The sequence below is a fragment of the Canis lupus genome, chromosome 11 (assembly GCF_003254725.2).
Source record: "Canis lupus dingo isolate Sandy chromosome 11, ASM325472v2, whole genome shotgun sequence".
NCBI classification, from domain to species: Eukaryota; Metazoa; Chordata; class Mammalia; order Carnivora; family Canidae; genus Canis; species Canis lupus.
This window is the reverse complement of record NC_064253.1, coordinates 62,657,950-62,668,173: the sequence shown is the minus strand read 5'-3', so window position 1 is coordinate 62,668,173 and position 10,224 is coordinate 62,657,950. Positions and strand designations below refer to the sequence as shown.

The window sequence follows — 10,224 nt, the reverse complement described above, 5'->3', positions numbered from 1 at the left end:
TGTAACAGATAATTTTTTGGGGAGGAGTATATAATTATCTTTGTCTCCCCTTTGTACTTCATACTTCTTCATTCATGATTTTCCCACTATTTACATCTGTCCCCATTTTCAAATCTCTTTACCTATTGGCTCTTGAACTTCTTAGAATGCATGGTTATAGAGGAATAAAACAGAGGATTTTTAAGTTATCATATTCTTGGACATGCATTCAGGAAGCCACTGCTTGTAAACTCTACCAATATTCAGCTCAGAGTGGATGGACAGCCGAGATCAGGCACCCCAGAATCTTTTTTTTTGGCACCCCAGAATCTGACCTCCTAATCCCAACTGCAAAATTTGTGGGAGAATCTGGAGGAATCTGCTGCAGAATGGGCTTATCAACAGCCCTTATCAACTACTTTTCTTTCTACTTCCTAAACACACCATAGTCAAGGCTTAGGAGCAAGGAAACTAATTTCAAGGAGAAGAAGGAAATGCCATGCCAATGGCTACCTCAGTGCCTCATCTCATTGCTCAGGAGCATATAACTGGCTGTCCCACACGCACAGCAGCAATTACTGAAGGGGCGTGGATGGCCAAATGTTGACTGCGGCTTCCTTTTCAACTCCATTCCCATGGTCCTATTTTACTGAAAAGTGAATGCAGCTTTCTCCACTCTCCAAACTGAAACTATTATCACTTAATTTTCCTTAAATAGTCTAGGACCATGGTGATTAAAAAAATTTTCAGTAATTCCCCATTTCTTTTTACTAAGAAACACAACAAAATTCAACATGTTCTCACTTGTCTTTATTTAAAACCTCTTCCATAATATATCTGAAATTTGTGAAAGCTTTTCTTGGTCAATATTTAAAAACAGCTTTCAGGGGTACCTGGGTGGCTTAGTCGGTTAAGTGTCTGACTCTCTTGGTTTTGGCTCAGGTCACAATCTCAGGGCCATGTGATGGAGCCCTGTGTCAGGTTCCATGCTTAGCATGGAGTCTGCTTCAGATTCCTCTCCCTCTTGCCACGTTCAGGTCTCTCCCTCTCTCAAATAAATAAATAAATTTTAAAAAAAGAAAAGCAGCTTTCACTGCCAATGTCATAATGAGGTAAAATATGGAAATAGCTTCAGCCTGCAACATATCCTCTCAAATGTGTTTCCTACATAGCAAAGTATAAAAAAAAGAACATGAACTTTCTAAAAATCAAAAGACATGGAGTTTCCAGATCATTATTTCCTCTATAATTTGCTATGGGACATTGGGTAAGGAACTTTCTCTCTCTGGAGTTCAACTTTTCTATTTCAAAGAAAAGAGTTTCAATTTCAGAAACTTTCCTTCTTTCCTTCCTTCCTCCCTCCCTTCTTCCCTGCCTCCTTTCTTCTCTTCCTCTTCTCACTGCCCTTCTCCTCTCTCTCTCTCTCTTATTTTTTCTTTCTAACAGTGGAAGTTCTCCTCCAAATGAAATCCCATTCAATTGGCCATCATATGAACTATGAAGGCGAAGCTACTCTTTATGTAGCTCTCCTCATTAGTCTCCTCTTTGACTTCAGGAGTGCATAAGACAGCTAGTCAGTAACCTAGATCTCCTTAGAACCCACTTTGTTAGAAGAAGAACAAGAACAAGAATGAGAAGGAGGAGAGGGATGATGATGATGACAAGGGGAACGAGGAAAATAATGAGGACAAGGAGGAGGATGAGGAAAAGGAGAAGAATGGGAGGAGGAGGAAGAGAGGAGGAAGAAGAAGAAGAAAACATTGAACTACAGGATGAGAACCCATACTGTACAGTGTAGATTGTGTGCACTCTGGAATCAGACAGACCTCAATCCAAATCCCTACTCATGTCTGCTTTCACTAGGGCATGACTGAAAAGCCATTTTACATGGGTCACTCTTTGAGCCCTGATCTCTTCATCTATAAAATGGGAATAATAATATCTACCAAATAAGGTTACTGAGGATTAAATATAAGGATTATTAAAGGATGAGTTAAATCCCCAGCATACAGTAATACCTCAATAAATAGAACCAATTGTTTTTTACTAAGAAGACAAAGTGCCCCACTAAACAACTGTAGTCATAGTGATTATTAATAGAATATGCTTTCACTCTTAAAAGGCCCTGGTTTGGACAATAAATTATATGACTATTTAAACCATCTCTTAAAGTCACCCCTCCCGTTTTGATTCTGGGGCTTTCAAAACATGCAGAAGTCTACTGGCTGAGTCTTAAAATCTCACAAGGAGCTAAAGACTACTTTTCATTGTCAAGGTACAAGAATGTGGTTGGTGCCACTATAGAGGCAGGCAACTCACAAACATAGAAGAAATATTTAATGGTTTTATACCTCACCAGAGGAGAGATCCCCTTGACCCAATAACTGGCAAATTCCATGGGCATACATGGTGGAGTCAGCATGGAAAAGAGCCAGGAAAGCCAGCATTTGTTCATGTTAAGAGGATATGTGTTTCCAATGAGATATCACTTTATACCAGTGAGAATGACTAAAATTAAAAGACAGAAAGCAATAAATGTTGGAGAAGATGTGGAGAAAGGGGAACCCTATTCCACTGTTGGTAGGAATGCAAGCTGGTGTAGCCCCTCTGGGAAACAGTGTGGAGGTTCCTCAAGAAGTTAAAAATAGAACTACCCTACAACACAGCAATTGCACTACTGGGTACTTACCCCAAAGATACAGATATAGTGAAATGCCGGGACAACTGCACCCTAATGTTCATAGCAGCAATGTCCACAATAGCCAAACTGTGGAAGGAACCATAGTGTCCTTTGACAGATGAATAGATAAAGAAGATGTAGTATATTTATACAATGGAATATTACTCAGCCATCATAAAGGATGAATACCCACCATTTGCTTCGACATGGATGGAACTGGAGGGTATTATGCTGAGTGAAATAAGTCAATTGGAGAAAGACAATTATCATATGGTCTCCCTCATTTGTGGAATACAAGAAATAATGAAAAAGATTATAAGAGAAAGGAGGGAAACTGAGTGGGGAAAAATTAGAGAAGAAGACAAACCATGAGAGACTCCTAATTCTGGGAAACAAAGGATTGAAGAAGGGGAGGGGGTGGGGGATGGGATAACTGGGTGACAGGCAATGAGGAGGGCATTTGATAGGATGAGTACTGGGTGTTATACTATATGTTGGCAAATTGAATTTAAATAAAAGTTTTTTTAAAAAGAAGATATGTATTTGGAGTAAGCAATCTCTCATTTCATGTCTCCTGCAATCCTGGTGTTTCTCTTCCTTGATGAACACAGGCAGGGGCTGTGTTCACGTGGTTGGGAAATGAAACACTTGAGTTGTAAACTCAGAGCTGGGCACAGAGAACACTGATCTTAAGAGTGTACGCTGAAACAAAGAAATGTGTGCACCTGAGTAGGTATCCTTTGTGTTTGGTGCGCCTTGTGGTTATAATTAAGCAAATCCATTATAAGCCAACAAACATTTGTGGACTCCTTTTAGTATTAGTGATTCTGCTTGCAAACCATTGGCTTTTTTGTAGACTTGCCTAGTCTCTTCATTAAAAACTAACCACTTCAAAATTGTTTTAAGCTTCTGAACATCAGCCTTGAGAACAAGAGAGTAAATACCAGCATCACTTATCACCTTGGCAGGCTCAACAAACAGCATTTTGGAGCGTTAACAGCCCTTAATAGAGACTCTCACTGCTATTAGCTAAGCAAACAGTCATTAGTTTGAGGAAGGCAACCAGTGACCCATCTCCACAGTGACTGATTGTTATCTATGTTGGCTTCAGCTGATGTGGTACACATTCCACCCCAGCACCTTCTGAGGGAACTGGTGGTGACCATGCCATTTCAGGCTTGGATCTATGCTCCAAGCTGGGCTGCCATTAGCTCTGTTTTAAATAAGAGTTTAACCGGAGTTTAACCAGTAGTGACTGAAAACATCTCCTCTTCCCTTTTGGTCCACAATTGATAAAAACCCCACCCCTTCTCTCAGGTCCACTTCAAATACCACTCATCTACTCTAGAAAGTTTTTTCCTCACTCTACCTTTCCCTAACTGGGAAATTAACTTTTTTCCTCTGAATTCCCACAATACAAAGCTCAGCTGCATGAGTCACTTGAGTTGCTTATAAACAATGCAGGTACTTCTAATCCAATAATTGCAAATCCAGGCCACATATCTGAATCACCTAGGGACTATTTTTTTTAAAACACTCTACAGGTGGTTCCTCTATGCAGCTAGAGTTGAGAACCACAGCTTTCTCCAGAGAGATTCTGATTCTATTTATCTGGGGTAGGGTTCAGGAATTTTCATTCTTAACCAGCACCATGGAGCAGGAGTCCCAGTTCACACTTTGAGAAATACCACCATGCCCCTTGGGTTCTGAATGGGGCCTGATAACAGATTAATATTGCTTTATAAGGAGTGTACATCCTGGAGACTGGGACCTTCAGTCTTCTAAGCATTATGATACCATTTGCATAAAGAAGACTAGAGGTTAAGCTGAGGCAGAGATGAATTGATCTGCTTCGTGGAAGAAAGAGAGATGAATGTGTGGAAGTAGGGGAGGGGAGTGGGTACTGAGATAGAGGAAACTGGGACCAACAAGGCTGGGTAAAAGGGAAAGAAAAAAACCCATTACCCTAGCATATGGCCATGTCCCAGAACCAATTTTGAGGAATGAAAATATTTCAGGAGAATGTTGTAAATTGTTTGCTCCAAGATGTGCAAAGCAATCTCCCTCCTACATCTCCCCTTAGGAATGCTGAGTAAAGAGGTGCTGGAAGTCTTCTTCACATTGACAAGGGTGAAAGCAGTGAGAGGACTGGAAGAAGCGGAGTAAGAAGATGAAGGACAGCGCCCATCTGGCTTACACATGTGGGCTTCATCTCCTAACACAGCCTGTTACACAAAACAGGTGTTCAACAAGCATTTGTCAAACAAATGAAATAAGTCCTGGGGAAAGGCTCTAAAGGAAGGCCTTGGTTTCTACCACCACAGAGGACTGACAAGGGTAGGAAGAGAAACAAAGAGGCCTTTTCCTTATTGGTTTGCAAAGGCAAATCCTGACCTGCTGGACTCCATGTTAACACAGCACACAAGTGTCTGCCAAGAAAGAGTAAGCAAGGTTAAAGCTCATAGGGCCAAAGATCTCTTCATGTGCCATTGGCTTAGCTTTGGGTGTTTGGCTATTGTCACGTTTTGGAAAGTTTTAGCAAAGACAATAAAGAGGGCATTCAAAATACAAAGAGAAAACCTCCCACATACCACCCATCGTGATGTGCATGGCATTGATCTAAAGCAACTAGAGCAGAGGACATCCATATGACGCCCAGCTGGTTGAGTGAAATTTTGCCCTGAGCTCCATCTGTTCTAAGCCAAAGTGACAGACATAGCCTGGGGGTTCCACTTACAGTTCAGATTTGCACAGCTCAGCTGCTTCCCTTCCCTCAGCCCCTCCCTCAGTTCTTTTCCTTTGCTTGGAAGCTATCTATGTTTCTAAAACAACAGAATTCACTTCAGTGACTTTAGAAACAACTGTCCCAGGACTAACCCTGACTCATAATGAGACCTAAGGAAGAAGCAGGAGCAAGTACTTTCTTCCTCTAGTGCTCTTGCGGTGGGGTTGATAGCCTTTATTTTATCTGCCCAGTATCCTTCCTGCCTTTGGCAGTGCTTCCTTCTTCATTCTGTGTCACCCCATTAGAGCTATAGTCTCACATCTACCAGCATCCCCTTCCTGATCACTGGGTCAGTCATGTGACTCCAGATCAGCCCATCTCAGTGCTGTGTGCCTTTAGCAACAGTGATTGTTCTGGGTACATTTGTCTCATCTAAGCAAGGCCAATCATAGTCTTGCCTGGATTGATAAATGGGTGTTGGAAGTTAATAAGAAAATGTGATCTGGAACCCTGGTGACTGGACACTGTCCATAGGATTAAACCAATACTCAGAAGGACACTGAGCTAAGGGGTGAAGAGAGGCTGAGCTCTGATGTCACAGCTGGAACCCCTAAATCCAGCCTGAAGGTAGATCATCCTTGGACTTGCCAGATACATAGAATTTCATGTGTTTGTTCATTTATGTTTAGGCTAGTTTTAAGTTGGATTTCTACAACTTAAAATTTTAAATGTTGTAATGAATATAAGTAAATATAAAATGTTTCTATTCAAGTAACCTTCACTCAGCATATGGAATCATCATTGCAATTATTGCTTGAACACCCATCCAGAGTCAGGGCCTGTACCAAGACAGTAAGTGAATGTGAATGTCCCACCAAAAAATGAAGGTACCTGAGACTCAGAGAGGTACTTGACGTGGACACAAATCACAGAGATGGAGGAGGAGGGGATCCTAATCTCCATCTCAGGGTGGACTCACTCCATTCTATGCTCCTGAGAGAAGAGTGCCTACAGCAGCATAATTATGTAGAAACAGCAACTCTTCTGTGCTCGTTTAGTTAACAAGATGACAGTCCTCAGCTGTGAAGCTTAGGTCCTCAGCACAGTTCCGTTTGTCCTACACAAGGCTCTAAGCTTCCAAACCAGGCTCCTGAGGGGGCCAGAACTCAGCTGGGAAACAGGTGGTGAGGTCTCTGTACTGGTCTGTTGGGCTCCCTGAGCCACATGCCAGGTATCAGGAGAGGCTTGATCTCTGCCGTCAGCATTTGTTGGCTGAGAGTGGGAGATGGGCAAACACTAAGATGGTGAGTTCATCCAGGACCAGCCACTTTCATGATCCACAGTGAGCTTATCCAGCCTTTGCTGAAGGGAAGCTCAGGAGGGGGATGGCTCTGAATATACTGGAAACCGGACATGAGGATATCCAAGCTCATCCCCAACATCCACATTTGACTGACTCTGCCCATCCTCTGACACCCTCTCCTACCTGCCCCTCAGAAGGGGCAGGGGAATAGCATACTATGGAACCCATCCCAAAGGCCACTAATGAGGTTTCCCTTTATTTGAATGTCAACTCCCATTCCCAGTTGTGAAAAATCCATGGTTCCCCTTATTTAAATTCCCATTCCAAATTACAAAAAACGCATGAATGTAGCCCTGCACTACATTCATTGCCTCTATGACTTTGGTCAAGTTGCATAGGCTCTCCAAGCCTCAGGTTGCTCTTCTGAAAAATGGAAATGATGCTGTCTACCCAAAGATGTCACAAGAATTTAACAAGGGATGTGCCATCACTCCTCCTGGAGCTTGGCATGTGTCAGATGCTCCATGATGGTAAATATTGCTGAGGCTTCCCAGGAGCGTTCATGGGAACAAACTTACTGCATACTGGGCCCTGGCTCCTCTGCGCAATCTTCAGTTGGTGCCTATTAAATAGCTAGCTTCTTTCAAATGGGGCAGGGAGTGGATGATGGCTACTCCCATTTTCCATATTTTAGAATCCCTACAAGTAATCCCTGGCCATAGTTTGACAGGTGGGGCAGAGCTATCCTAAGATCATGGAATTCCTACTCCAGCCTAATAAACAATTGTGTGAACAACCTGGATGCTAAGGTTAGTGGTGGGCTAACTGTGGGTGCTGTGGTGATACAAGAAACATCTGGAGAGCCCATGAAGAGGTCTCAGGTTTCAGATACTACTCCTCCACCAAAGCCCCATGGACACAAGCAGGCTGCAGTGGATGAGAAGGAGATAAGGGACCCCACTTTCTAAGGTGGAAGCATTTTTTTGTGGTACCTCCCATTCTGTCAAGGCCCAGGGCAGACCACTCCCATATCTACCTCTGCTGTGGAGGGGTCACCTGGGCTCTTGACAATCACAGTGGCATCAAGCTCAGGGCAAAGCCTGCTCTAGGACTGCCCCAGTGGACTACGTAAGTGGGGGTCCTAAGAAGAGGACTCACCTCCAGAAATGTTCCTGCCAAGGTGGAAGCAACAGGGGAGTGATTTTCAATCCTGAGTGTATGCTATGAATCACCTGGGGATCTTGTCAAGGTGTGGATTCCCACTCAGTGGGCCTGGGGTCAGCCCAGAGATCCTGCATTTTTAGCAACTCCCAGGCAATGTCGAGGCTTCCAGCCCAGGAACCACATTTTGAGACTAGCAAGGCTCTAGGGCATAAGAAGTTCGTAGTAAATGTCTGCTCATTCATTAGTAATAGATACATGGATGAATAAATATACAAATGAATAATACAAGGGGAAAGTAGATTATAATGAAAATTCTATTATCCAAGCCAGACTGGGGTTAAAGACGGTAACTTCCAGACTTCCAGGCTTGACCTTTAACCTCCCCACCCCCTGTATGTTCTTTTGACTCTTTTTGCTTTGTTATTTTTTTATTATTATTATTATTCATGAGATATACACAGAGAGAGGCAGAGACATAGGCAGAGGGAGAAGTAGGCTCAGGGAACCCAATGTGGGACTTGATCCCCAGGATCACGACCTGAGCCGAAGGCAGATGCTCAACCACTGAGCCACTCAGATGCCCCTGCTGTTATTTCTTTCTCTCCTCAGTGACAGGGCAGGAAAAAGAGCAAAATCACTACCTCTAGTATAATCTCTGAGTTTCAGTGTCCAAATCTATACATTGGGAATAATACCATTTACCTTCCAGCCGTTGCAAGGATTAAATGCCTCAGAAGAGGAGCTCAAGAAGTGGTGGCTACTGACTATTATGGAATTAACTCATTTGAAGAGGTACCATTTCTGTCTTCCGTATAGAAGGAACAGGGGAAAATATTACTGGCATATATGGGCTAGCGCTGTCCTGAGGCATTTGAGGTTCACAGTGTTGTGTCAATTTCACAGACAGGGAAACTGAGCCTTAGAAGGAATAGGCGACTTTTATCCAAGGCCACAAAGCTGAGTAAGTGGCAGGGAGCAGTTGTGTCTGATTCCAAAGCCACATTCTTTCCCCACCGTTCTGCCTCTCCCCTGTGCCCTGGTTGTGGGCAACGTGCCCCAGTTGAACACAGTACTCCACAGTCAAAGGCTGTGGGATTAGCTGTCAGGGCTCCAATTCGACCCAAGTCCGGGCTCATTCCTGGCTGTGAAGCAGACAGCCTGTTTACACGACACAGGTCTGGGATGGCAAAGTTCTCAGTGCCTATTTGTCTGCTTTTGCCTTCTCCTCTCACTCGGACCTTCAGTGAGTCAGTTTTGGTCAAATCCAAGGACAGTGTGTGCTGAGTGCCCTCCAACTTACCGGGAAGGTGTCTGAAGCCCTGAAGGTCACTGGGTGAAAGTGTCAAAGTAGACAGACAGATGACCTCTCACATCCTTGTGGGAGGGAGCTGTTTCCTGAGTAGAGGGTTCAAGGACATCCTCTCCGAGTCCCAAACAGGCCTGAATCACTGCCCCCACTTTCCGACCACAGATGTTTTCTTGCTCACAACCAGGTTCCAAATGGGGCAGGATCTGCCAGATTGAGCTCTACAAGAGACCCAGAGGAAAGAAATGTGAATCTGACACGTTGTTTCCACCTCTATAAACCCGGCCTCCTGGTCCATAGCCGCATCTCGACTCAGTATTCCCTCTCCTGCGGCAGCGACGACTAATTTAACTGCTCCCCGGAGATTCCTGCTCCCCTGTAGTATGGAACTACCCGGGGGACATGGCTGCCATGTTAGTGATCCTGTTTCCAAGCCCCCCTTGCTTCTTGTGGGGGCCAAGGGACTGCTTCTGACCAACCAGCGGAAGTGATGTGTCTCCCTCTTGGGCCAAGGCATGCCTCCTCCGCCCTCTCTTTTTCATCCCAGAGAGAAAGAAGTCACAGGTGGAAGGAGCTTGTGTCTCTGACTCACCGTGTGGAAGGCTTCCTGCCGACCAGGAACACCCACATAGCTTGGTAAGTGAGGAATAAAGCTTTATTATTTTGAAGCCACTGAAACTTTTGGATTTGTTTGCTAGAGCAAGTAACATTACTGTTAGTACACCCCAGGGCTGGGATAGCAGCGTAGACTCTGATTGGATCCTTGGTCCAATGGGCAGTACACTGTGCTCAGAACTTCATCACTGGGATCTCACAGGACCCTCATACGACTCTGGCAGATAATTTTCAGCCCATTTTAAACCACAGAAACCTTGGCTCTGGGATAGTAAATCATTCATTCCAGATCATATGGCAAGGAAGTGGCAGCAATAAGGTTCAAACAAATTTCTGTCTGACAACAGATGCAAGAAGCCTTCCCTTTTACCACCTCTGGACAGTGCAGTCCTGAGGTCCCAAAGAAAGAGCATGTTCCTACAATCATTCCTGGGCAAGAGTACATGATCTGA

At 44.0% G+C, this 10,224-nt stretch overlaps 1 long non-coding RNA gene across 1 annotated transcript in view; it reads right to left on the bottom strand.

The window, feature by feature from the left end:
• LOC112650174 (uncharacterized) overlaps positions 1–10,224 on the bottom strand; it is an 82,159-nt gene that overhangs the window by 31,736 nt on the left and 40,199 nt on the right. Inside the window, exon 3 of the long non-coding RNA XR_007414118.1 lies at positions 9,152–9,378. This is a non-coding gene — a long non-coding RNA (uncharacterized LOC112650174). The remainder of the gene's footprint in view (positions 1–9,151; positions 9,379–10,224) is intronic.